A 20,416-nucleotide genomic window follows, 5' to 3' on the forward strand; every position below is an offset into this window, starting at 1 on the left:
TTTTTCTTTCTCTCTCTGCACTCTTTTTTTCTCTCTCTCTGCGCTCTTTCTCTCTCTCTCTGCGCTCTTTCTCTCTCTCTGCGCTCTTTCTTTCTCTCTGTGCTCTTTCTTTCTCTCTGCGCTCTTTCTTTCTCTCTGCGCTCTTTCTTTCTCTCTGCGCTCTTTCTTTCTCTCTGCGCTCTATCTTTCTCTCTGCGCTCTTTCTTTCTCTCTGCGCTCTTTCTCTCTCTGCGCTCCTTCTCTCTCTGCGCTCTTTCTCTCTCTGCGCTCCTTCTCTCTCTGCGCTCTTTCTCTCTCTGCGCTCTCTCTCTCTCTGCGCTCTTTCTCTCTCTCTCTGCACTCTCTCTCTCTCTCTCTGCGCTCTTTCTTTCTCTTTCTCTCTCTGCGCTCTTTCTCTCTCTCTGCGCTCTTTCTTTCTTTCTCTCTGCGCTCTTTCTTTCTTTCTGCGCTCTTTTTTTCTCTCTTTGCGCTCTTTCTTTCTCTCTCTGCGCTCTTTCTCTCTCTCTCTCTCTGCGCTCTTTCTTTCTCTCTGCGCTCTTTCTCTCTCTGCGCACTTTCTCTCTCTGCGCTCTTTCTTTCTCTTTCTCTCTCTCTGCGCTCTTTCTCTCTCGGCGCTCTTTCTCTCTCTATCTCTCTCTGCGCTATTTCTTTTTCTTTCTCTATCTCTCTCTGCGCTCTCTCTCTCTGCGCTCTTTCTTTCTCTCTGCGCTCTTTCTTTCTTTCTCTCTGCGCTCTTTTTTTCTCTCTTTGCGCTCTTTTTCTCTCTCTCTGCGCTCTTTCTTTCTCTCTCTCTGCGCTCTTTCTTTCTCTGCGCTCTTTATTTCTCTCTCTGCGCTTTTTATTTCTCTCTCTGCGCTCTTTATTTCTCTCTCTGCGCTCTTTATTTCTCTCTCTGCGCTTTTTATTTCTCTCTCTGCGCTCTTTATTTCTCTCTCTGCGCTCTTTATTTCTCTCTCTGCGCTCTTTATTTCTCTCTCTGCGCTCTCTCTCTCTCTCTGCGCTCTCTTTCTGCGCTCTTTCTTTCTCTCTCTCTGCGCTCTTTCTTTCTCTCTCTCTGTGCTCTTTCTCTCTCTCTGCGCTCTTTCTCTCTCTCTGTGCTCTTTCTCTCTCTCTGTGCTCTTTCTCTCTCTCTGCGCTCTTTCTCTCTCTCTGTGCTCTTTCTCTCTCTCTGTGCTCTTTCTCTCTCTCTGCGCTCTTTCTCTCTCTCTGCGCTCTTTCTCTCTCTCTGCGCTCTTTCTCTCTCTCTGCGCTCTTTCTTTCTCTCTCTCTCTGCGCTCTTTCTTTCTCACTCTCTGCGCTCTTTCTCTCTCTCTCTCTCTGCGCTCTTTCTTTCTCTCTCTCTGCGCTCTTTTTTTCTCTCTCTCTGCGCTCTTTTTCTCTCTCTCTCTGCGCTCTTTCTCTCTCTCTGCGCTCTTTCTCTCTCTCTGCGCTCTTTCTCTCTCTCTGCGCTCTTTCTTTCTCTGTCTGCGCTCTTTCTTTCTCTGTCTGCGCTCTTTCTTCCTCTCTCTCTCTCTGCGCTCTTTTTTTCTCTACGCTCTTTCTCTCTCTCTGCGCTCTTTCTTTCTCTCTCTCTGTGCTCTCTCTCTCTGCGCTCTCTCTCTGTCTGCGCTCTCTCTCTGTCTGCGCTCTCTCTGCGCTCTTTCTCTCTCTCTCTGCGCTCTTTCTCTCTCTATGTGCTCTTTCTTTCTCTCTGCGCTCTTTCTTTCTCTCTCTCTGCGCTCTTTCTTTCTCTCTCTCTCTGCGCTCTTTCTTTCTCTCTCACTCTCTGCGCTCTTTCTTTCTCTTTCTGCGCTCTTTCTTTCTCTCTGCGCTCTTTCTCTCTCACTCTCTGCGCTCTTTCTTTCTCTCTCTGCGCTCTTTCTTTCTCTCTCTGCGCTCTTTATTTCTCTCTCCCTGCGCTCTTTGTCTCTCTCTGCGCTTTTTCTTTCTCTCTCTGCACTCTTTTTTTCTCTCTCTCTGCGCTCTTTCTCTCTCTCTCTGCGCTCTTTCTCTCTCTCTGCGCTCTTTCTTTCTCTCTGCGCTCTTTCTTTCTCTCTGCGCTCTTTCTTTCTCTCTGCGCTCTTTCTTTCTCTCTGCGCTCTTTCTTTCTCTCTGCGCTCTATCTTTCTCTCTGCGCTCTTTCTCTCTCTGCGCTCTTTCTCTCTCTGCGCTCCTTCTCTCTCTGCGCTCTTTCTCTCTCTGCGCTCTTTCTCTCTCTGCGCTCTTTCTTTCTCTTTCTCTCTCTGCGCTCTCTCTCTCTCTGCGCTCTTTCTCTCTCTCTCTGCACTCTCTCTCTCTCTCTCTGCGCTCTTTCTTTCTCTTTCTCTCTCTGCGCTCTTTCTCTCTCTCTGCGCTCTTTCTTTCTTTCTCTCTGCGCTCTTTCTTTCTTTCTGCGCTCTTTTTTTCTCTCTTTGCGCTCTTTCTTTCTCTCTCTGCGCTCTTTCTCTCTCTCTCTCTCTGCGCTCTTTCTTTCTCTCTGCGCTCTTTCTCTCTCTGCGCACTTTCTCTCTCTGTGCTCTTTCTTTCTCTTTCTCTCTCTCTGCGCTCTTTCTCTCTCGGCGCTCTTTCTCTCTCTATCTCTCTCTGCGCTATTTCTTTTTCTTTCTCTATCTCTCTCTGCGCTCTCTCTCTCTGCGCTCTTTCTTTCTCTCTGCGCTCTTTCTTTCTTTCTCTCTGCGCTCTTTTTTTCTCTCTTTGCGCTCTTTTTCTCTCTCTCTGCGCTCTTTCTTTCTCTCTCTCTGCGCTCTTTCTTTCTCTGCGCTCTTTATTTCTCTCTCTGCGCTTTTTATTTCTCTCTCTGCGCTCTTTATTTCTCTCTCTGCGCTCTTTATTTCTCTCTCTGCGCTCTCTCTCTCTCTCTGCGCTCTCTTTCTGCGCTCTTTCTTTCTCTCTCTCTGCGCTCTTTCTTTCTCTCTCTCTGTGCTCTTTCTCTCTCTCTGCGCTCTTTCTCTCTCTCTGTGCTCTTTCTCTCTCTCTGTGCTCTTTCTCTCTCTCTGCGCTCTTTCTCTCTCTCTGTGCTCTTTCTCTCTCTCTGTGCTCTTTCTCTCTCTCTGCGCTCTTTCTCTCTCTCTGCGCTCTTTCTCTCTCTCTGCGCTCTTTCTCTCTCTCTGCGCTCTTTCTTTCTCTCTCTCTCTGCGCTCTTTCTTTCTCACTCTCTGCGCTCTTTCTCTCTCTCTCTCTCTGCGCTCTTTCTTTCTCTCTCTCTGCGCTCTTTTTTTCTCTCTCTCTGCGCTCTTTTTTTCTCTCTCTCTGCGCTCTTTTTTTCTCTCTCTGCGCTCTTTTTTTCTCTCTCTCTGCGCTCTCTCTCTCTCTGCGCTCTTTCTTTCTCTCTGCGCTCTTTCTCTCTCTGCGCTCTTTCTCTCTCTGCGCTCTTTCTCTCTCTCTGCGCTCTTTCTCTCTCTCTGCGCTCTTTCTCTCTCTCTGCGTTCTTTCTCTCTCTCTGCGCTCTTTCTCCCTCTTTGCACTCTTTCTTTCTCTCTCTGCGCTCTTTCTTTCTCTCTCTCTCTGCGCTCTTTCTTTCTCTCTCTCTGTGCTCTCTCTCTCTCTCTCGCTGCGCTCTTTCTCTCTCTCTCTGCGCTCTTTCTTTCTCTCTGCGCTCTTTCTTTCTCTCTCTCTGCGCTCTTTCTTTCTCTCTCTCTGCGCTCTTTCTTTCTCTCTGCGCACTTTCTTTCTCTCTGCTCTCTTTCTCTCTCTCTGCTCTCTTTCTTTCTCTCTGCGCTCTTTCTTTCTCTCTGCGCGCTCTCTCTCTCTGCGCTCTCTCTCTCTCTGCGCTCTCTCTCTCTCTGCACTCTCTCTCTCTCTGCGCTCTCTCTCTCTCTGCGCTCTCTCTCTGCGCTCTCTCTCTCTGCGCTCTCTCTCTCTCTGCGCTCTCTCTCTGCGCTCTCTCTCTCTCTGCGCTCTTTCTTTCTCTCTCTCTGCGCTCTTTCTCTCTCTCTGCGCTCTTTCTTTCTCTCTCTCTCTGCGCTCTTTCTTCCTCTCTCTGCGCTCTTTCTTTCTCTGCGCTTTTTCTTTCTCTCTCTCTCTCTCTGCGCTCTTTCTTTCTTTCTCTCTGCGCTCTTTCTTTCTCTCTGCACTCTTACTTTCTCTCTCTCTGCGCTCTTTCTTTCTCTCTCTCTGCGCTCTTTCTCTCTCTCTGCGCTCTTTCTCTCTCTCTGCGCTCTTTCTCTCTCTCTGCGCTCTTTCTTTCTCTTTCTCTCTCTGCGCTCTCTCTCTGCGCTCTTTCTTTCTCTCTGCGCACTTTCTTTCTCTCTCTCTGCGCTCTTTCTCTCTCTCTGCGCTCTTTCTTTCTCTCTGCGCTCTCTCTCTCTGCTCTCTTTCTTTCTCTCTCTGTGCTCTTTCTTTCTCTCTCTCTGCGCTCTTTCTCTCTCTCTCTCTCTCTCTCTCTGCGCTCTTTCTTTCTCTTTCTCTCTATGCGCTCTTTCTTTCTCTTTCTCTCTCTGCGCTCTTTCTCTCTGCGCTCTTTCTTTCTCTCTGCGCTCTTTCTTTCTCTCTCTCTGCGCTCTTTCTCTCTCTCTGCGCTCTTTCTTTCTCTTTCTCTCTCTGCGCTCTTACTCTCTGCGCTCTTTCTTTCTCTCTGCGCACTTTCTTTCTCTCTGCGCACTTTCTTTCTCTCTCTCTGCGCTCTTTCTTTCTCTCTCTCTGCGCTCTTTCTCTCTCTCTGCGCTCTTTCTCTCTCTCTCTCTGCGCTCTTTCTTTCTCTTTCTCTCTATGCGCTCTTTCTTTCTCTTTCTCTCTCTGCGCTCTTTCTCTCTGCGCTCTTTCTTTCTCTCTGCGCACTTTCTTTCTCTCTCTCTGCGCTCTTTCTTTCTCTCTCTCTGCGCTCTTTCTCTCTCTCTGCGCTCTTTCTTTCTCTTTCTCTCTCTGCGCTCTTTCTTTCTCTTTCTCTCTCTGCGCTCTTTCTCTCTGCTCTCTTTCTTTCTCTCTGCGCTCTTTCTTTCTCTCTGCGCTCTTTCTTTCTCTCTGCGCTCTTTTTTTCTCTCTTTGCGCTCTTTTTTTCTCTCTCTGCGCTCTCTCTCTCTGCGCTCTCTCTCTCTGCGCTCTCTCTCTCTGCGCTCTTTCTTTCTCTCTCTGCGCTCTTTCTTTCTCTCTCTGCGCTCTTTCTTTCTCTCTCTGCGCTCTTTCTCTCTCTCTGCGCTCTTTCTCTCTCTGCGCTCTTTCTCTCTCTGCGCTCTTTCTCTCTCTGCGCTCTTTCTTTCTCTTTCTCTGCGCTCTTTCTCTCTCTCTCTCTCTCTGCGCTCTTTCTTTCTCTCTCTCTGCACTCTTTCTTTCTCTCTCTCTGCGCTCTTTCTTTCTCTCTCTCTCTGCGCTCTTTCTTTCTCACTCTCTGCGCTCTTTCTCTCTCTCTCTCTCTGCGCTCTTTCTTTCTCTCTCTCTGCGCTCTTTTTTTCTCTCTCTCTGCGCTCTTTTTTTCTCTCTCTCTGCGCTCTTTTTTTCTCTCTCTGCGCTCTTTTTTTCTCTCTCTCTGCGCTCTCTCTCTCTCTGCGCTCTTTCTTTCTCTCTGCGCTCTTTCTCTCTCTGCGCTCTTTCTCTCTCTGCGCTCTTTCTCTCTCTCTGCGCTCTTTCTCTCTCTCTGCGCTCTTTCTCTCTCTCTGCGTTCTTTCTCTCTCTCTGCGCTCTTTCTCCCTCTTTGCACTCTTTCTTTCTCTCTCTGCGCTCTTTCTTTCTCTCTCTCTCTGCGCTCTTTCTTTCTCTCTCTCTGTGCTCTCTCTCTCTCTCTCGCTGCGCTCTTTCTCTCTCTCTCTGCGCTCTTTCTTTCTCTCTGCGCTCTTTCTTTCTCTCTCTCTGCGCTCTTTCTTTCTCTCTCTCTGCGCTCTTTCTTTCTCTCTGCGCACTTTCTTTCTCTCTGCTCTCTTTCTCTCTCTCTGCTCTCTTTCTTTCTCTCTGCGCTCTTTCTTTCTCTCTGCGCTCTCTCTCTCTCTGCGCTCTCTCTCTCTCTGCACTCTCTCTCTCTGCGCTCTCTCTCTCTCTGCGCTCTCTCTCTGCGCTCTCTCTCTCTGCGCTCTCTCTCTCTGCGCTCTCTCTCTGCGCTCTCTCTCTCTCTGCGCTCTTTCTTTCTCTCTCTCTGCGCTCTCTCTCTCTGCGCTCTCTCTCTGCGCTCTCTCTCTCTCTGCGCTCTTTCTTTCTCTCTCTCTCTGCGCTCTTTCTTCCTCTCTCTGCGCTCTTTCTTTCTCTGCGCTTTTTCTTTCTCTCTCTCTCTCTCTGCGCTCTTTCTTTCTTTCTCTCTGCGCTCTTTCTTTCTCTCTGCACTCTTACTTTCTCTCTCTCTGCGCTCTTTCTTTCTCTCTCTCTGCGCTCTTTCTCTCTCTCTGCGCTCTTTCTCTCTCTCTGCGCTCTTTCTCTCTTTCTGCGCTCTTTCTTTCTCTTTCTCTCTCTGCGCTCTCTCTCTGCGCTCTTTCTTTCTCTCTGCGCACTTTCTTTCTCTCTCTCTGCGCTCTTTCTCTCTCTCTGCGCTCTTTCTTTCTCTCTGCGCTCTCTCTCTCTGCGCTCTTTCTTTCTCTCTCTGTGCTCTTTCTTTCTCTCTCTCTGCGCTCTTTCTCTCTCTCTCTCTCTCTCTCTCTGCGCTCTTTCTTTCTCTTTCTCTCTATGCGCTCTTTCTTTCTCTTTCTCTCTCTGCGCTCTTTCTCTCTGCGCTCTTTCTTTCTCTCTGCGCTCTTTCTTTCTCTCTCTCTGCGCTCTTTCTCTCTCTCTGCGCTCTTTCTTTCTCTTTCTCTCTCTGCGCTCTTACTCTCTGCGCTCTTTCTTTCTCTCTGCGCACTTTCTTTCTCTCTGCGCACTTTCTTTCTCTCTCTCTGCGCTCTTTCTTTCTCTCTCTCTGCGCTCTTTCTCTCTCTCTGCGCTCTTTCTCTCTCTCTCTCTGCGCTCTTTCTTTCTCTTTCTCTCTATGCGCTCTTTCTTTCTCTTTCTCTCTCTGCGCTCTTTCTCTCTGCGCTCTTTCTTTCTCTCTGCGCACTTTCTTTCTCTCTCTCTGCGCTCTTTCTTTCTCTCTCTCTGCGCTCTTTCTCTCTCTCTGCGCTCTTTCTTTCTCTTTCTCTCTCTGCGCTCTTTCTTTCTCTTTCTCTCTCTGCGCTCTTTCTCTTTGCTCTCTTTCTTTCTCTCTGCGCTCTTTCTTTCTCTCTGCGCTCTTTCTTTCTCTCTGCGCTCTTTTTTTCTCTCTTTGCGCTCTTTTTTTCTCTCTCTGCGCTCTCTCTCTCTGCGCTCTCTCTCTCTGCGCTCTCTCTCTCTGCGCTCTTTCTTTCTCTCTCTGCGCTCTTTCTTTCTCTCTCTGCGCTCTTTCTTTCTCTCTCTGCGCTCTTTCTCTCTCTCTGCGCTCTTTCTCTCTCTGCGCTCTTTCTCTCTCTGCGCTCTTTCTTTCTCTCTCTCTGCGCTCTTTCTTTCTTTCTCTCTGCGCTCTTTTTTTCTCTCTGCACTCTTTCTTTCTCTCTCTCTGCGCTCTCTCTCTGCGCTCTTTCTTTCTCTTTCTCTGCGCTCTTTCTCTCTCTCTCTCTCTCTGCGCTCTTTCTCTCTCTCTCTCTGCGCTCTTTCTCTCTCTCTCTGCGCTCTTTCTTTCTCTTTCTCTGCGCACTTTCTTTCTCTCTCTCTGCGCTCTTTCTCTCTCTCTGCGCTCTTTCTCTCTCTCTGCGCTCTCTCTCTCTGCGCTCTTTCTTTCTCTCTCTGCGCTCTTTCTCTCTCTCTCTCTGCGCTCTCTCTCTCTCTCTCTGCGCTCTTTCTTTCTCTTTCTCTCTCTGCGCTCTTTCTTTCTCTTTCTCTCTCTGCGCTCTCTCTCTCTGTGCTCTTTCTTTCTCTCTGCGCTCTTTCTTTCTCTCTGCGCTCTTTCTTTCTCTCTGCGCTCTTTTTTTCTCTCTTTGCGCTCTTTCTTTCTCTCTTTGCGCTCTTTCTTTCTCTCTCTGCGCTCTTTCTTTCTCTCTCTCTGCGCTCTTTCTTTCTCTGCGCTCTTTCTTTCTCTCTCTGCGCTCTTTATTTCTCTCTCTGCGCTCTCTTTCTCTCTGCGCTCTCTCTCTGCGCTCTTTCTTTCTCTCTCTCTGCGCTCTTTCTTTCTCTCTCTGCGCTCTTTCTCTCTCTCTGCGCTCTTTCTCTCTCTCTGCGCTCTTTCTCTCTCTCTGTGCTCTTTCTCTCTCTGCGCTCTTTCTCTCTCTGCGCTCTCTCTCTCTGCGCTCTTTCTTTCTCTCTCTCTGCGCTCTTTCTTTCTTTCTCTCTGCGCTCTTTCTTTCTCTCTGCACTCTTTCTTTCTCACTCTCTGCGCTCTTTCTCTCTCTCTCTCTCTGCGCTCTTTCTTTCTCTCTCTCTGCGCTCTTTTTTTCTCTCTCTCTGCGCTCTTTTTTTCTCTCTCTCTGCGCTCTTTCTCTCTCTCTGCGCTCTTTCTCTCTCTCTGCGCTCTTTCTCTCTCTCTGCGCTCTTTCTTTCTCTGTCTGCGCTCTTTCTTTCTCTGTCTGCGCTCTTTCTTCCTCTCTCTCTCTCTGCGCTCTTTTTTTCTCTACGCTCTTTCTCTCTCTCTGCGCTCTTTCTTTCTCTCTCTCTGTGCTCTCTCTCTCTGCGCTCTCTCTCTGTCTGCGCTCTCTCTCTGTCTGCGCTCTCTCTGCGCTCTTTCTCTCTCTCTCTGCGCTCTTTCTCTCTCTATGTGCTCTTTCTTTCTCTCTGCGCTCTTTCTTTCTCTCTCTCTGCGCTCTTTCTTTCTCTCTCTCTCTGCGCTCTTTCTTTCTCTCTCACTCTCTGCGCTCTTTCTTTCTCTTTCTGCGCTCTTTCTTTCTCTCTGCGCTCTTTCTCTCTCACTCTCTGCGCTCTTTCTTTCTCTCTCTGCGCTCTTTCTTTCTCTCTCTGCGCTCTTTATTTCTCTCTCCCTGCGCTCTTTGTCTCTCTCTGCGCTTTTTCTTTCTCTCTCTGCACTCTTTTTTTCTCTCTCTCTGCGCTCTTTCTCTCTCTCTCTGCGCTCTTTCTCTCTGCGCTCTTTCTTTCTCTCTGCGCACTTTCTTTCTCTCTCTCTGCGCTCTTTCTTTCTCTCTCTCTGCGCTCTTTCTCTCTCTCTGCGCTCTTTCTTTCTCTTTCTCTCTCTGCGCTCTTTCTTTCTCTTTCTCTCTCTGCGCTCTTTCTCTCTGCTCTCTTTCTTTCTCTCTGCGCTCTTTCTTTCTCTCTGCGCTCTTTCTTTCTCTCTGCGCTCTTTTTTTCTCTCTTTGCGCTCTTTTTTTCTCTCTTTGCGCTCTTTTTTTCTCTCTCTGCGCTCTCTCTCTCTGCGCTCTCTCTCTCTGCGCTCTCTCTCTCTGCGCTCTTTCTTTCTCTCTCTGCGCTCTTTCTTTCTCTCTCTGCGCTCTTTCTTTCTCTCTCTGCGCTCTTTCTCTCTCTCTGCGCTCTTTCTCTCTCTGCGCTCTTTCTCTCTCTGCGCTCTTTCTCTCTCTGCGCTCTTTCTTTCTCTTTCTCTGCGCTCTTTCTCTCTCTCTCTCTCTCTGCGCTCTTTCTTTCTCTCTCTCTGCACTCTTTCTTTCTCTCTCTCTGCGCTCTTTCTTTCTCTCTCTCTCTGCGCTCTTTCTTTCTCACTCTCTGCGCTCTTTCTCTCTCTCTCTCTCTGCGCTCTTTCTTTCTCTCTCTCTGCGCTCTTTTTTTCTCTCTCTCTGCGCTCTTTTTTTCTCTCTCTCTGCGCTCTTTTTTTCTCTCTCTGCGCTCTTTTTTTCTCTCTCTCTGCGCTCTCTCTCTCTCTGCGCTCTTTCTTTCTCTCTGCGCTCTTTCTTTCTCTCTGCGCTCTTTCTTTCTCTCTGCGCTCTATCTTTCTCTCTGCGCTCTTTCTCTCTCTGCGCTCTTTCTCTCTCTGCGCTCCTTCTCTCTCTGCGCTCTTTCTCTCTCTGCGCTCTTTCTCTCTCTGCGCTCTTTCTTTCTCTTTCTCTCTCTGCGCTCTCTCTCTCTCTGCGCTCTTTCTCTCTCTCTCTGCACTCTCTCTCTCTCTCTCTCTGCGCTCTTTCTTTCTCTTTCTCTCTCTGCGCTCTTTCTCTCTCTCTGCGCTCTTTCTTTCTTTCTCTCTGCGCTCTTTCTTTCTTTCTGCGCTCTTTTTTTCTCTCTTTGCGCTCTTTCTTTCTCTCTCTGCGCTCTTTCTCTCTCTCTCTCTCTGCGCTCTTTCTTTCTCTCTGCGCTCTTTCTCTCTCTGCGCACTTTCTCTCTCTGTGCTCTTTCTTTCTCTTTCTCTCTCTCTGCGCTCTTTCTCTCTCGGCGCTCTTTCTCTCTCTATCTCTCTCTGCGCTATTTCTTTTTCTTTCTCTATCTCTCTCTGCGCTCTCTCTCTCTGCGCTCTTTCTTTCTCTCTGCGCTCTTTCTTTCTTTCTCTCTGCGCTCTTTTTTTCTCTCTTTGCGCTCTTTTTCTCTCTCTCTGCGCTCTTTCTTTCTCTCTCTCTGCGCTCTTTCTTTCTCTGCGCTCTTTATTTCTCTCTCTGCGCTTTTTATTTCTCTCTCTGCGCTCTTTATTTCTCTCTCTGCGCTCTTTATTTCTCTCTCTGCGCTCTCTCTCTCTCTGCGCTCTCTTTCTGCGCTCTTTCTTTCTCTCTCTCTGCGCTCTTTCTTTCTCTCTCTCTGTGCTCTTTCTCTCTCTCTGCGCTCTTTCTCTCTCTCTGTGCTCTTTCTCTCTCTCTGTGCTCTTTCTCTCTCTCTGCGCTCTTTCTCTCTCTCTGTGCTCTTTCTCTCTCTCTGTGCTCTTTCTCTCTCTCTGCGCTCTTTCTCTCTCTCTGCGCTCTTTCTCTCTCTCTGCGCTCTTTCTCTCTCTCTGCGCTCTTTCTTTCTCTCTCTCTCTGCGCTCTTTCTTTCTCACTCTCTGCGCTCTTTCTCTCTCTCTCTCTCTGCGCTCTTTCTTTCTCTCTCTCTGCGCTCTTTTTTTCTCTCTCTCTGCGCTCTTTTTTTCTCTTTCTCTGCGCTCTTTCTTTCTCTCTCTCTGCGCTCTTTCTTTCTCTCTGCGCACTTTCTTTCTCTCTGCTCTCTTTCTCTCTCTCTGCTCTCTTTCTTTCTCTCTGCGCTCTTTCTTTCTCTCTGCGCGCTCTCTCTCTCTGCGCTCTCTCTCTCTCTGCGCTCTTTCTCTCTCTCTGCGCTCTTTCTCTCTCTCTGCGTTCTTTCTCTCTCTCTGCGCTCTTTCTCCCTCTTTGCACTCTTTCTTTCTCTCTCTGCGCTCTTTCTTTCTCTCTCTCTCTGCGCTCTTTCTTTCTCTCTCTCTGTGCTCTCTCTCTCTCTCTCGCTGCGCTCTTTCTCTCTCTCTCTGCGCTCTTTCTTTCTCTCTGCGCTCTTTCTTTCTCTCTCTCTGCGCTCTTTCTTTCTCTCTCTCTGCGCTCTTTCTTTCTCTCTGCGCACTTTCTTTCTCTCTGCTCTCTTTCTCTCTCTCTGCTCTCTTTCTTTCTCTCTGCGCTCTTTCTTTCTCTCTGCGCTCTCTCTCTCTCTGCGCTCTCTCTCTCTCTGCGCTCTCTCTCTGCGCTCTCTCTCTCTGCGCTCTCTCTCTCTGCGCTCTCTCTCTGCGCTCTCTCTCTCTCTGCGCTCTTTCTTTCTCTCTCTCTGCGCTCTTTCTCTCTCTCTGCGCTCTTTCTTTCTCTCTCTCTCTGCGCTCTTTCTTCCTCTCTCTGCGCTCTTTCTTTCTCTGCGCTTTTTCTTTCTCTCTCTCTCTCTCTGCGCTCTTTCTTTCTTTCTCTCTGCGCTCTTTCTTTCTCTCTGCACTCTTACTTTCTCTCTCTCTGCGCTCTTTCTTTCTCTCTCTCTGCGCTCTTTCTCTCTCTCTGCGCTCTTTCTCTCTCTCTGCGCTCTTTCTCTCTTTCTGCGCTCTTTCTTTCTCTTTCTCTCTCTGCGCTCTCTCTCTGCGCTCTTTCTTTCTCTCTGCGCACTTTCTTTCTCTCTCTCTGCGCTCTTTCTCTCTCTCTGCGCTCTTTCTTTCTCTCTGCGCTCTCTCTCTCTGCGCTCTTTCTTTCTCTCTCTGTGCTCTTTCTTTCTCTCTCTCTGCGCTCTTTCTCTCTCTCTCTCTCTCTCTCTGCGCTCTTTCTTTCTCTTTCTCTCTATGCGCTCTTTCTTTCTCTTTCTCTCTCTGCGCTCTTTCTCTCTGCGCTCTTTCTTTCTCTCTGCGCTCTTTCTTTCTCTCTCTCTGCGCTCTTTCTCTCTCTCTGCGCTCTTTCTTTCTCTTTCTCTCTCTGCGCTCTTACTCTCTGCGCTCTTTCTTTCTCTCTGCGCACTTTCTTTCTCTCTGCGCACTTTCTTTCTCTCTCTCTGCGCTCTTTCTTTCTCTCTCTCTGCGCTCTTTCTCTCTCTCTGCGCTCTTTCTCTCTCTCTCTCTGCGCTCTTTCTCTCTCTCTGCGCTCTTTCTCTCTCTCTGCGCTCTTTCTCTCTCTCTGCGCTCTTTCTCTCTCTCTCTCTGCGCTCTTTCTTTCTCTTTCTCTCTATGCGCTCTTTCTTTCTCTTTCTCTCTCTGCGCTCTTTCTCTCTGCGCTCTTTCTTTCTCTGCGCTTTTTCTTTCTCTCTCTCTCTCTCTGCGCTCTTTCTTTCTTTCTCTCTGCGCTCTTTCTTTCTCTCTGCACTCTTACTTTCTCTCTCTCTGCGCTCTTTCTTTCTCTCTCTCTGCGCTCTTTCTCTCTCTCTGCGCTCTTTCTCTCTCTCTGCGCTCTTTCTCTCTCTCTGCGCTCTTTCTCTCTCTCTCTCTGCGCTCTTTCTTTCTCTTTCTCTCTATGCGCTCTTTCTTTCTCTTTCTCTCTCTGCGCTCTTTCTCTCTGCGCTCTTTCTTTCTCTCTGCGCACTTTCTTTCTCTCTCTCTGCGCTCTTTCTTTCTCTCTCTCTGCGCTCTTTCTCTCTCTCTGCGCTCTTTCTTTCTCTTTCTCTCTCTGCGCTCTTTCTTTCTCTTTCTCTCTCTGCGCTCTTTCTCTTTGCTCTCTTTCTTTCTCTCTGCGCTCTTTCTTTCTCTCTGCGCTCTTTCTTTCTCTCTGCGCTCTTTTTTTCTCTCTTTGCGCTCTTTTTTTCTCTCTCTGCGCTCTCTCTCTCTGCGCTCTCTCTCTCTGCGCTCTCTCTCTCTGCGCTCTTTCTTTCTCTCTCTGCGCTCTTTCTTTCTCTCTCTGCGCTCTTTCTTTCTCTCTCTGCGCTCTTTCTCTCTCTCTGCGCTCTTTCTCTCTCTGCGCTCTTTCTCTCTCTGCGCTCTTTCTCTCTCTGCGCTCTTTCTTTCTCTCTCTCTGCGCTCTTTCTTTCTTTCTCTCTGCGCTCTTTTTTTCTCTCTGCACTCTTTCTTTCTCTCTCTCTGCGCTCTCTCTCTGCGCTCTTTCTTTCTCTTTCTCTGCGCTCTTTCTCTCTCTCTCTCTCTCTGCGCTCTTTCTCTCTCTCTCTCTGCGCTCTTTCTCTCTCTCTCTGCGCTCTTTCTTTCTCTTTCTCTGCGCACTTTCTTTCTCTCTCTCTGCGCTCTTTCTCTCTCTCTGCGCTCTTTCTCTCTCTCTGCGCTCTCTCTCTCTGCGCTCTTTCTTTCTCTCTCTGCGCTCTTTCTCTCTCTCTCTCTGCGCTCTCTCTCTCTCTCTCTGCGCTCTTTCTTTCTCTTTCTCTCTCTGCGCTCTTTCTTTCTCTTTCTCTCTCTGCGCTCTCTCTCTCTGTGCTCTTTCTTTCTCTCTGCGCTCTTTCTTTCTCTCTGCGCTCTTTCTTTCTCTCTGCGCTCTTTTTTTCTCTCTTTGCGCTCTTTCTTTCTCTCTTTGCGCTCTTTCTTTCTCTCTCTGCGCTCTTTCTTTCTCTCTCTCTGCGCTCTTTCTTTCTCTGCGCTCTTTCTTTCTCTCTCTGCGCTCTTTATTTCTCTCTCTGCGCTCTCTCTCTCTCTGCGCTCTCTCTCTGCGCTCTTTCTTTCTCTCTCTCTGCGCTCTTTCTTTCTCTCTCTGCGCTCTTTCTCTCTCTCTGCGCTCTTTCTCTCTCTCTGCGCTCTTTCTCTCTCTCTGCGCTCTTTCTCTCTCTCTGCGCTCTTTCTTTCTCTGTCTGCGCTCTTTCTTTCTCTGTCTGCGCTCTTTCTTCCTCTCTCTCTCTCTGCGCTCTTTTTTTCTCTACGCTCTTTCTCTCTCTCTGCGCTCTTTCTTTCTCTCTCTCTGTGCTCTCTCTCTCTGCGCTCTCTCTCTGTCTGCGCTCTCTCTCTGTCTGCGCTCTCTCTGCGCTCTTTCTCTCTCTCTCTGCGCTCTTTCTCTCTCTATGTGCTCTTTCTTTCTCTCTGCGCTCTTTCTTTCTCTCTCTCTGCGCTCTTTCTTTCTCTCTCTCTCTGCGCTCTTTCTTTCTCTCTCACTCTCTGCGCTCTTTCTTTCTCTTTCTGCGCTCTTTCTTTCTCTCTGCGCTCTTTCTCTCTCACTCTCTGCGCTCTTTCTTTCTCTCTCTGCGCTCTTTCTTTCTCTCTCTGCGCTCTTTATTTCTCTCTCCCTGCGCTCTTTGTCTCTCTCTGCGCTTTTTCTTTCTCTCTCTGCACTCTTTTTTTCTCTCTCTCTGCGCTCTTTCTCTCTCTCTCTGCGCTCTTTCTCTCTCTCTGCGCTCTTTCTTTCTCTCTGCGCTCTTTCTTTCTCTCTGCGCTCTTTCTTTCTCTCTGCGCTCTTTCTTTCTCTCTGCGCTCTTTCTTTCTCTCTGCGCTCTATCTTTCTCTCTGCGCTCTTTCTCTCTCTGCGCTCTTTCTCTCTCTGCGCTCCTTCTCTCTCTGCGCTCTTTCTTTCTCTTTCTCTCTCTGCGCTCTCTCTCTCTCTGCGCTCTTTCTCTCTCTCTCTGCACTCTCTCTCTCTCTCTCTGCGCTCTTTCTTTCTCTTTCTCTCTCTGCGCTCTTTCTCTCTCTCTGCGCTCTTTCTTTCTTTCTCTCTGCGCTCTTTCTTTCTTTCTGCGCTCTTTTTTTCTCTCTTTGCGCTCTTTCTTTCTCTCTCTGCGCTCTTTCTCTCTCTCTCTCTCTGCGCTCTTTCTTTCTCTCTGCGCTCTTTCTCTCTCTGCGCACTTTCTCTCTCTGTGCTCTTTCTTTCTCTTTCTCTCTCTCTGCGCTCTTTCTCTCTCGGCGCTCTTTCTCTCTCTATCTCTCTCTGCGCTATTTCTTTTTCTTTCTCTATCTCTCTCTGCGCTCTCTCTCTCTGCGCTCTTTCTTTCTCTCTGCGCTCTTTCTTTCTTTCTCTCTGCGCTCTTTTTTTCTCTCTTTGCGCTCTTTTTCTCTCTCTCTGCGCTCTTTCTTTCTCTCTCTCTGCGCTCTTTCTTTCTCTGCGCTCTTTATTTCTCTCTCTGCGCTTTTTATTTCTCTCTCTGCGCTCTTTATTTCTCTCTCTGCGCTCTTTATTTCTCTCTCTGCGCTCTCTCTCTCTCTCTGCGCTCTCTTTCTGCGCTCTTTCTTTCTCTCTCTCTGCGCTCTTTCTTTCTCTCTCTCTGTGCTCTTTCTCTCTCTCTGCGCTCTTTCTCTCTCTCTGTGCTCTTTCTCTCTCTCTGTGCTCTTTCTCTCTCTCTGCGCTCTTTCTCTCTCTCTGTGCTCTTTCTCTCTCTCTGTGCTCTTTCTCTCTCTCTGCGCTCTTTCTCTCTCTCTGCGCTCTTTCTCTCTCTCTGCGCTCTTTCTCTCTCTCTGCGCTCTTTCTTTCTCTCTCTCTCTGCGCTCTTTCTTTCTCACTCTCTGCGCTCTTTCTCTCTCTCTCTCTCTGCGCTCTTTCTTTCTCTCTCTCTGCGCTCTTTTTTTCTCTCTCTCTGCGCTCTTTTTTTCTCTCTCTCTGCGCTCTTTTTTTCTCTCTCTGCGCTCTTTTTTTCTCTCTCTCTGCGCTCTCTCTCTCTCTGCGCTCTTTCTTTCTCTCTGCGCTCTTTCTCTCTCTGCGCTCTTTCTCTCTCTGCGCTCTTTCTCTCTCTCTGCGCTCTTTCTCTCTCTCTCTGCGCTCTTTCTCTCTCTCTGCGTTCTTTCTCTCTCTCTGCGCTCTTTCTCCCTCTTTGCACTCTTTCTTTCTCTCTCTGCGCTCTTTCTTTCTCTCTCTCTCTGCGCTCTTTCTTTCTCTCTCTCTGTGCTCTCTCTCTCTCTCTCGCTGCGCTCTTTCTCTCTCTCTCTGCGCTCTTTCTTTCTCTCTGCGCTCTTTCTTTCTCTCTCTCTGCGCTCTTTCTTTCTCTCTCTCTGCGCTCTTTCTTTCTCTCTGCGCACTTTCTTTCTCTCTGCTCTCTTTCTCTCTCTCTGCTCTCTTTCTTTCTCTCTGCGCTCTTTCTTTCTCTCTGCGCGCTCTCTCTCTCTGCGCTCTCTCTCTCTCTGCGCTCTCTCTCTCTCTGCACTCTCTCTCTCTCTGCGCTCTCTCTCTCTCTGCGCTCTCTCTCTGCGCTCTCTCTCTCTGCGCTCTCTCTCTCTCTGCGCTCTCTCTCTGCGCTCTCTCTCTCTCTGCGCTCTTTCTTTCTCTCTCTCTGCGCTCTTTCTCTCTCTCTGCGCTCTTTCTTTCTCTCTCTCTCTGCGCTCTTTCTTCCTCTCTCTGCGCTCTTTCTTTCTCTGCGCTTTTTCTTTCTCTCTCTCTCTCTCTGCGCTCTTTCTTTCTTTCTCTCTGCGCTCTTTCTTTCTCTCTGCACTCTTACTTTCTCTCTCTCTGCGCTCTTTCTTTCTCTCTCTCTGCGCTCTTTCTCTCTCTCTGCGCTCTTTCTCTCTCTCTGCGCTCTTTCTCTCTCTCTGCGCTCTTTCTTTCTCTTTCTCTCTCTGCGCTCTCTCTCTGCGCTCTTTCTTTCTCTCTGCGCACTTTCTTTCTCTCTCTCTGCGCTCTTTCTCTCTCTCTGCGCTCTTTCTTTCTCTCTGCGCTCTCTCTCTCTGCGCTCTTTCTTTCTCTCTCTGTGCTCTTTCTTTCTCTCTCTCTGCGCTCTTTCTCTCTCTCTCTCTCTCTCTCTCTGCGCTCTTTCTTTCTCTTTCTCTCTATGCGCTCTTTCTTTCTCTTTCTCTCTCTGCGCTCTTTCTCTCTGCGCTCTTTCTTTCTCTCTGCGCTCTTTCTTTCTCTCTCTCTGCGCTCTTTCTCTCTCTCTGCGCTCTTTCTTTCTCTTTCTCTCTCTGCGCTCTTACTCTCTGCGCTCTTTCTTTCTCTCTGCGCACTTTCTTTCTCTCTGCGCACTTTCTTTCTCTCTCTCTGCGCTCTTTCTTTCTCTCTCTCTGCGCTCTTTCTCTCTCTCTGCGCTCTTTCTCTCTCTCTCTCTGCGCTCTTTCTTTCTCTTTCTCTCTATGCGCTCTTTCTTTCTCTTTCTCTCTCTGCGCTCTTTCTCTCTGCGCTCTTTCTTTCTCTCTGCGCACTTTCTTTCTCTCTCTCTGCGCTCTTTCTTTCTCTCTCTCTGCGCTCTTTCTCTCTCTCTGCGCTCTTTCTTTCTCTTTCTCTCTCTGCGCTCTTTCTTTCTCTTTCTCTCTCTGCGCTCTTTCTCTCTGCTCTCTTTCTTTCTCTCTGCGCTCTTTCTTTCTCTCTGCGCTCTTTCTTTCTCTCTGCGCTCTTTTTTTCTCTCTTTGCGCTCTTTTTTTCTCTCTCTGCGCTCTCTCTCTCTGCGCTCTCTCTCTCTGCGCTCTCACTCTCTGCGCTCTTTCTTTCTCTCTCTGCGCTCTTTCTTTCTCTCTCTGCGCTCTTTCTTTCTCTCTCTGCGCTCTTTCTCTCTCTCTGCGCTCTTTCTCTCTCTGCGCTCTTTCTCTCTCTGCGCTCTTTCTCTCTCTGCGCTCTTTCTTTCTCTTTCTCTGCGCTCTTTCTCTCTCTCTCTCTCTCTGCGCTCTTTCTTTCTCTCTCTCTGCACTCTTTCTTTCTCTCTCTCTCTGCGCTCTTTCTTTCTCACTCTCTGCGCTCTTTCTCTCTCTCTCTCTCTGCGCTCTTTCTTTCTCTCTCTCTGCGCTCTTTTTTTCTCTCTCTCTGCGCTCTTTTTTTCTCTCTCTCTGCGCTCTTTTTTTCTCTCTCTGCGCTCTTTTTTTCTCTCTCTCTGCGCGCTCTCTCTCTCTGCGCTCTTTCTTTCTCTCTGCGCTCTTTCTCTCTCTGCGCTCTTTCTCTCTCTGCGCTCTTTCTCTCTCTCTGCGCTCTTTCTCTCTCTCTGCGCTCTTTCTCTCTCTCTGCGTTCTTTCTCTCTCTCTGCGCTCTTTCTCCCTCTTTGCACTCTTTCTTTCTCTCTCTGCGCTCTTTCTTTCTCTCTCTCTCTGCGCTCTTTCTTTCTCTCTCTCTGTGCTCTCTCTCTCTCTCTCGCTGCGCTCTTTCTCTCTCTCTCTGCGCTCTTTCTTTCTCTCTGCGCTCTTTCTTTCTCTCTCTCTGCGCTCTTTCTTTCTCTCTCTCTGCGCTCTTTCTTTCTCTCTGCGCACTTTCTTTCTCTCTGCTCTCTTTCTCTCTCTCTGCTCTCTTTCTTTCTCTCTGCGCTCTTTCTTTCTCTCTGCGCTCTCTCTCTCTCTGCGCTCTCTCTCTCTCTGCACTCTCTCTCTCTGCGCTCTCTCTCTCTCTGCGCTCTCTCTCTGCGCTCTCTCTCTCTGCGCTCTCTCTCTCTGCGCTCTCTCTCTGCGCTCTCTCTCTCTCTGCGCTCTTTCTTTCTCTCTCTCTGCGCTCTTTCTCTCTCTCTGCGCTCTTTCTTTCTCTCTCTCTCTGCGCTCTTTCTTCCTCTCTCTGCGCTCTTTCTTTCTCTGCGCTTTTTCTTTCTCTCTCTCTCTCTCTGCGCTCTTTCTTTCTTTCTCTCTGCGCTCTTTCTTTCTCTCTGCACTCTTACTTTCTCTCTCTCTGCGCTCTTTCTTTCTCTCTCTCTGCGCTCTTTCTCTCTCTCTGCGCTCTTTCTCTCTCTCTGCGCTCTTTCTCTCTTTCTGCGCTCTTTCTTTCTCTTTCTCTCTCTGCGCTCTCTCTCTGCGCTCTTTCTTTCTCTCTGCGCACTTTCTTTCTCTCTCTCTGCGCTCTTTCTCTCTCTCTGCGCTCTTTCTTTCTCTCTGCGCTCTCTCTCTCTGCGCTCTTTCTTTCTCTCTCTGTGCTCTTTCTTTCTCTCTCTCTGCGCTCTTTCTCTCTCTCTCTCTCTCTCTCTGCGCTCTTTCTTTCTCTTTCTCTCTATGCGCTCTTTCTTTCTCTTTCTCTCTCTGCGCTCTTTCTCTCTGCGCTCTTTCTTTCTCTCTGCGCTCTTTCTTTCTCTCTCTCTGCGCTCTTTCTCTCTCTCTGCGCTCTTTCTTTCTCTTTCTCTCTCTGCGCTCTTACTCTCTGCGCTCTTTCTTTCTCTCTGCGCACTTTCTTTCTCTCTGCGCACTTTCTTTCTCTCTCTCTGCGCTCTTTCTTTCTCTCTCTCTGCGCTCTTTCTCTCTCTCTGCGCTCTTTCTCTCTCTCTCTCTGCGCTCTTTCTTTCTCTTTCTCTCTATGCGCTCTTTCTTTCTCTTTCTCTCTCTGCGCTCTTTCTCTCTGCGCTCTTTCTTTCTCTCTGCGCACTTTCTTTCTCTCTCTCTGCGCTCTTTCTTTCTCTCTCTCTGCGCTCTTTCTCTCTCTCTGCGCTCTTTCTTTCTCTTTCTCTCTCTGCGCTCTTTCTTTCTCTTTCTCTCTCTGCGCTCTTTCTCTTTGCTCTCTTTCTTTCTCTCTGCGCTCTTTCTTTCTCTCTGCGCTCTTTCTTTCTCTCTGCGCTCTTTTTTTCTCTCTTTGCGCTCTTTTTTTCTCTCTCTGCGCTCTCTCTCTCTGCGCTCTCTCTCTCTGCGCTCTCTCTCTCTGCGCTATTTCTTTCTCTCTCTGCGCTCTTTCTTTCTCTCTCTGCGCTCTTTCTTTCTCTCTCTGCGCTCTTTCTCTCTCTCTGCGCTCTTTCTCTCTCTGCGCTCTTTCTCTCTCTGCGCTCTTTCTCTCTCTGCGCTCTTTCTTTCTCTCTCTCTGCGCTCTTTCTTTCTTTCTCTCTGCGCTCTTTTTTTCTCTCTGCACTCTTTCTTTCTCTCTCTCTGCGCTCTCTCTCTGCGCTCTTTCTTTCTCTTTCTCTGCGCTCTTTCTCTCTCTCTCTCTCTCTGCGCTCTTTCTCTCTCTCTCTCTGCGCTCTTTCTCTCTCTCTCTGCGCTCTTTCTTTCTCTTTCTCTGCGCACTTTCTTCCTCTCTCTCTGCGCTCTTTCTCTCTCTCTGCGCTCTTTCTCTCTCTCTGCGCTCTCTCTCTCTGCGCTCTTTCTTTCTCTCTCTGCGCTCTTTCTCTCTCTCTCTCTGCGCTCTCTCTCTCTCTCTCTGCGCTCTTTCTTTCTCTTTCTCTCTCTGCGCTCTTTCTTTCTCTTTCTCTCTCTGCGCTCTCTCTCTCTGTGCTCTTTCTTTCTCTCTGCGCTCTTTCTTTCTCTCTGCGCTCTTTCTTTCTCTCTGCGCTCTTTTTTTCTCTCTTTGCGCTCTTTCTTTCTCTCTTTGCGCTCTTTCTTTCTCTCTCTGCGCTCTTTCTTTCTCTCTCTCTGCGCTCTTTCTTTCTCTGCGCTCTTTCTTTCTCTCTCTGCGCTCTTTATTTCTCTCTCTGCGCTCTCTCTCTCTCTGCGCTCTCTCTCTGCGCTCTTTCTTTCTCTCTCTCTGCGCTCTTTCTTTCTCTCTCTGCGCTCTTTCTC

The sequence above is a fragment of the Ascaphus truei genome, unplaced genomic scaffold (assembly GCF_040206685.1).
Source record: "Ascaphus truei isolate aAscTru1 unplaced genomic scaffold, aAscTru1.hap1 HAP1_SCAFFOLD_336, whole genome shotgun sequence".
Taxonomy (NCBI): Eukaryota; Metazoa; Chordata; class Amphibia; order Anura; family Ascaphidae; genus Ascaphus; species Ascaphus truei.